The sequence below is a fragment of the Carassius carassius genome, chromosome 43, assembly GCF_963082965.1.
Source record: "Carassius carassius chromosome 43, fCarCar2.1, whole genome shotgun sequence".
NCBI classification, from domain to species: domain Eukaryota; kingdom Metazoa; phylum Chordata; class Actinopteri; order Cypriniformes; family Cyprinidae; genus Carassius; species Carassius carassius.
In genome coordinates, this window is record NC_081797.1 from 23,247,182 (window position 1) to 23,253,205 (window position 6,024).

Here is a 6,024-nt window from a genome sequence, read left to right on the forward strand (position 1 = left end):
TGTCTGTTCCCCGAACTAGAAAATACAAAAAACGTCCAAACCAATTTAAGAGTAACAATTTAATTGAGGTTCAACAAACAAAAAACAGATGCAATATGGATAAACAAATGATAAAGCTTAGCTTATTGCATATCAGATCCCTTTTTGTAAATAATATGATCACTGATAGTAATCTAAATGTTCTCTGTTTGACAAAAACCTGGCTAAAACCTGATGATTACATTATTTTACATGAGTCCACCCCCAAAGATTACCGTTATAAACATGAGCCGCGTCCAAAAGGCAAAGGGGGAGGTGTTGCTTCAATTTATAACAACGTTTTCAGGATTTCTCAGAGGGCAGGCTTCAAGTATAACTCGTTTGAAGTAATGGTACTTCATATAACATTATCCAGAGAAACAAATGTTAATGATAAATCCCCTGTTATGTTTGTACTGGCTACTGTATACAGGCCACCAGGGCACCATACAGACTTCATTAAAGAGTTTGGTGATTTTACATCCGAGTTAGTTCTGGCTGCAGATAAAGTTTTAATAGTTGGTGATTTTAATATCCATGTTGATAATGAAAAAGATGCATTGGGATCAGCATTTATAGACATTGTGAACTCTATTGGTGTTAGACAACACGTTTCAGGACCTACTCATTGTCGAAATCATACTCTAGATTTAATACTGTCACATGGAATTGATGTTGATGGTGTTGAAATTATTCAGCCAAGTGATGATATCTCAGATCATTATTTAGTTTTGTGGAAACTTCATATAGCCTAAAATGTAAATTCTACTTCTTGTTATAAGTATGGAAGAACCATCACTTCTAACACAAAAGACTGCTTTTTAAGTTATCTTCCTGATGTATCTAAATTCCTTAGCATATCCAAAACCTCAGAACAATTTGATGATGTAACACAACCTATGGACTCTCTCTTTTCTAGCATTTTAAATACAGTTGCTCCTTTACTTAAGGTAGGTTAAGGTAGCTTAAGGTAGGTTAAGGAAACCAGTCTGACACCATGGTATAATGAGCATACTCACACCCTAAAGAGAGCAGCCCGAAAAATGGAGCACAGCTGGAGGAAAACAAAACTAGAGGTATTTCGTATTGCTTGGCGGGAAAGTAACCTATCCTACAGGAAAAAAAATATCAAAACTACTAGATCCAATTACATTTCTTCTCTTTTAGAAGAAAACAAACATAACCCCGGGTATTTTTCAATACAGCGGCTAAATTAACGAATTATAAAGCCTCATAAAGTGTTGACATTTCCCAACATCACAGCAGTAATAACCTTATGAACTACTTTACTTCTAAAATCATTACTATTAGAGATAAAATTGCAACCATTCAGCCGTCAGCTACACTATCGCATCAGACTATCGCACTATAGACCCCCTGAGGAACAGTTCCACTCATTCTCTACTATAGGAGAGGAAGAATTGTATAAACTTGTTAAATCGTCTAAACCAACAACATGTATGTTAGACCCTATACCATCTAAGCTCCTAAAAGACGTGCTTCCAGAAGCCATAGATCCTCTTCTGACTATTATTAATTCCTCATTGTCATTAGGATATGTCCCCAAAACCTTCAAACTGGCTGTTATTAAGCCTCTCATCAAAAAACCACAACTTGACCCCAAAGAACTAGTTAATTATAGACCGATCTCGAATCTCCCTTTTCTGTCCAAGATACTAGAAAAGGTAGTATCCTCACAATTATATTCCTTCTTAGATAAAAATGGTATCTGTGAGGATTTCCAGTCAGGATTTAGACCGTATCATAGTACTGAGACTGCTCTCCTTAGAGTTACAAATTACCTGCTCTTATCATCTGACCATGGTTGTACCTCTCTATTAGTTTTATTGGATCTTAGTGCTACATTTGACACAATTGACCACAACATTCTTTTGCATAGACTTGAGCACTTTGTTGGCATCAGTGGAAGTGCATTAGCATGGTTTAAATCGTACTTGTATGACCGCCATCAATTCGTAGCAGTGAATGAAGAGGTATCCTATCGATCACAAGTGCAGTATGGAGTACCTCAAGGCTCAGTACTAGGGCCTCTACTCCTCACGCTTTATATGTTACCCTTGGGAGATATCATCAGGAAACACAGTGTTAGCTTTCACTGATATGCTGATGAAACTCAGCTCTATATTTATTCACAGCCTGGTGAAACACACCAATATGAAAAACTAATGGATTGCATAGTCGATATAAAAAAAACTGGATGACGAGTAATTTTGAACTGCTAAATTCTGAATAAATAGAGGTGTTAATTATAGGACCTAAAAACTCTGCATGTATTAACATAGAACACTGTCTAAGACTTGAATATCAAAATCAACTGCAGGCGGCAGATCCTTTTCCTATTTGGCGCATAAACACTGGAATAACCTATCTAATATTGTTCAGGAGGCAGACCCCTCTCTTTAACCTGGCTTACACATAACATACTAATATGCGTCTAATATCCAAATCAGTTAAAGGATTTTTAGGCTGCATTAATTAGGTAAACCTGAACCGGGAACACTTCCCATAACACCCTATGTACTTGCTACATCATTAGAAGAATGGCATCTAAGCTAATATTAGTCCGTTTCTCTCTTATCCCGAGGTCACCGTAGCCACCAGATCCAGTCTTTATCCAGATCAGAGGCTCACTGCAGTCACCCGGATCCAGTACCTATCCAGACCAAATGTTGGATCAGCACCTAGAAAGGACCTCTACAGCCCTGAAAGACAGCGGAGACCAGGACAACTAGAGCCCCAGATACAGATCCCCTGTAAAGACCTTGTCTCAGATGACTACAAGGACAAGACCACAGGAAACAGATGAGTCTTCTGCACAATCTGACTGGCAAAGGCGAGGGCAAGGTGGACTGCACATCGTGAGGGATAACTCACAGTTGGGAGGCAGGGAGTTTAATACCACATGAGTGTGAAAGTGAGTGATGGGGGAGATAGAAGTGAGAGGAGTAGAACTGCTCTGATATTGAGGAGAGTTTTGTATGTTTTTTCGACTTTATTGCACTGCATAGCAAAACAAATTTTAAAATTGCTCTTGCATACTGAAACAGGCAGGAGGACATTGTGACCACACAGCGGAGCGAGCAAAGTTTTTCAAGTGGCTCGTCTTAAGTGCTGGGTGCAGCTTTCCTCTTCCGAGAGACAGCATCAGGAATGTGGCTTTGATTCCGGTGACAGTGGCCTGCCGACTCTGTTTGCTGGGTCTCTTGTCCTTTGGGCCTCGACGGGGTGTACTTTTGGCTAGGATCTGACTGGAGGTACCACTCGTCCAGATGGCTTCTGGCCGGCTCAGTAGGAGGCGCCCACTCCAAACCGAACTCATCAACTGCCTTGGACAGGACAATTACTGAGCTCGACATTACTAAAGGGAGGTCCCCTGCATCACTGCCATAGGTCTAGTGTAATTCAGAAGGCTGTTAGACCACTCTCTGACAAATGCTGCGTCAGAAATGGCATCTTTCTAATCTTTAGCACCTTCCTTGATACCGAAGGACATTACATCTTGAGCAATGGGGGAGGGGCGGAGAACAGCAGTCATCAAACACACTGGTGACCTGCAGCAGGGGGTGAAGAGCGCGTAGGCTCAGAGCCGGTGCAGGCTCGTGACCTGACCCTGACAGATCTGCATCAGAAGTTTGTGGCTAGGGATGGAACGATTACCAGTTTAATGTTAAACCATGATAAAAAGTCTTGACAGTTAGTATTATCATTTAAAATTTAATTATAATTAAAACCGAGTTTGATTATCGCTTTTTTGAAAACTTGCAGTAAACCCTGTCCAGCCAGCATCAGCCTGACGCCGGAGCAGCACATTGTTTTTTTGTGCAAGATGACATGGCGGAAGGCAGTGAGAGTGATCGGGAGATTTTTCAGCCATCTAAGAGGACCAAATCAGAGGTCTGGTCATATTTTTGCTTTTATAAGAGTCCTGAGGGCAATTTAATCAATGACGGTCACCCTGTCTACAGATCATGCAAAAATAAAGTTGCTGCAAAAGGGGGACACACTTCAAATTTGCTGAGCCATCTGCATGTTCACCATCCACTGTTATATAGCGTATGCAAGGTAATTTCACTTTTACCTCAGTACTAACAATAACTACGGCAAATAACTGGACAAAAAATATTCATTAGAGAATAAATATTTAATTATCTCAATTGTAATTAATGCAAAGCTTCCAGGAAGAAAAGTTAGCAGCAAGCGGTTTTGAGTCAAGACAAAGGAAAACGTCCAAACTATTAACGTTGGCATTTATAGAATAATGTATTGTATATTTGTAGTAAACTTATGTAGTAAATTTTTTACATATAACTCCTAACTCAAACTCCTACCCCTAAGGTTGTGGGTTCAAGTCTCAGGCTGGCAATACCATGAGTGAGGTGCCTTTGAGCAAGGCACTGAACCCCCAACTGCTGCAGCATAAATGGCTGTCCACTGCTCTGTGTGTGCGTTGGATGGGTTAAATGCAGCACATGAATTCAGAGTATGGGTCACCATACTTGGCTGTATGTCACTTTCACATTTTTTTTTACTTAAAATCTTACCTGTTTATTCATCCATCATTTACAGTGTACAAAGCAATCTTCAAGACAATATGATATGTCATAGTAGTATAAATACTAAATTCCTCTGATTCCATTTTCAATACATTTCAAAACTGAGACAGAAGACGGCAAGTTGCATTTGAATGAAACGAGTGTGTCTGCTCCTCCAGAGACATGAATGTGCACTGTTATGTGTCGCTAATGACAACTGTCATTATAAAGAAGGAAATGCAGCAGAACTGATATTACAGTAGTTTAGTCATCTGACCAAACCAACTTATTTTGTTCATTTAAAATGTGTGTGTTATAGGGGTGGAACAGTACACAGATGTCACGGTTCAAGTACATACCTCAGTTTGGGGGTCACGGTTCAATACAAAAAAAAAAAAAAGAAAAATAATTACTATGCTTGGTTTTATGCAGTACAATTTTTTTTCCCACCCAGATGAATTGAATAGTATTTACTTATAAACAAATATAAACATACATATCTTTTCAGTTACAAATTATAAGTCCCTAAATGGTTTAGCTCCTGCGTACCTAACTAGCCTCATACTTCGCTACAATCCATCAAGCTCCCTAAGGTCACAAAACACTAAAGTAGAGCTTTTTCATAATGGCTCCCAAACTATGGAATAGCCTTCCTGATAATGTTCGGGGTTCAGACACACTCTCTCTGTTTAAATCTAGATTAAAAACACATCTCTTTCACCAAGCATTCGAATAATGTATCTCATAAATTGTGAGTGCAGTTGCATCTGATCAAATGTGCATTCTTCTTCTTTAGCTTGGGTTAAACTAATTAATTTTACTTTGTTGGATCAGCAGCTATGCTAATGATGCCTCTATTTGTTTCTATGTTTTGCCACAGGATTTACATCCCGTGGTAACTAGGATTAACACAAGCTCCAGTCTGGATCCAGAACACCTGAGAAGAGATGATGCTGACCCTGAATCAACAAACATAAATATTACTACTTACTATGCAATCACATTATAACTGATGTTAATAGTGTTCATTGTCTGGCTGACTATGTCTTGTATTTTTTTCTGAAAAATTCTGTCATATGCACATAAACTGACACTCACCACTTATAAACCACTACTAAATATTGTAGAAACTTAATTTTCTGTAAAGTTGCTTTGCAATGATTTGAATCGTAGAAAGCGCTATACAAATACACTTGAATTGAGATGTTGAAATACTAAATATGATTACATTATGTATGCAGTACATACTATATAACTACTGTATTTAATTATAACACTGCACTTATACATGTCATTCTATTGCACCCAATTAATTTTAGATTTGATCAGAACTACCATTTTTATTGGTATAGCCTTTATTATTTGTATTCCTTATTCGTTTTTAATTTATTGATATACGAGTATATATTTAATTAGATTTTATTTCATTTCGAGAGCAATTGTAACATGGAAA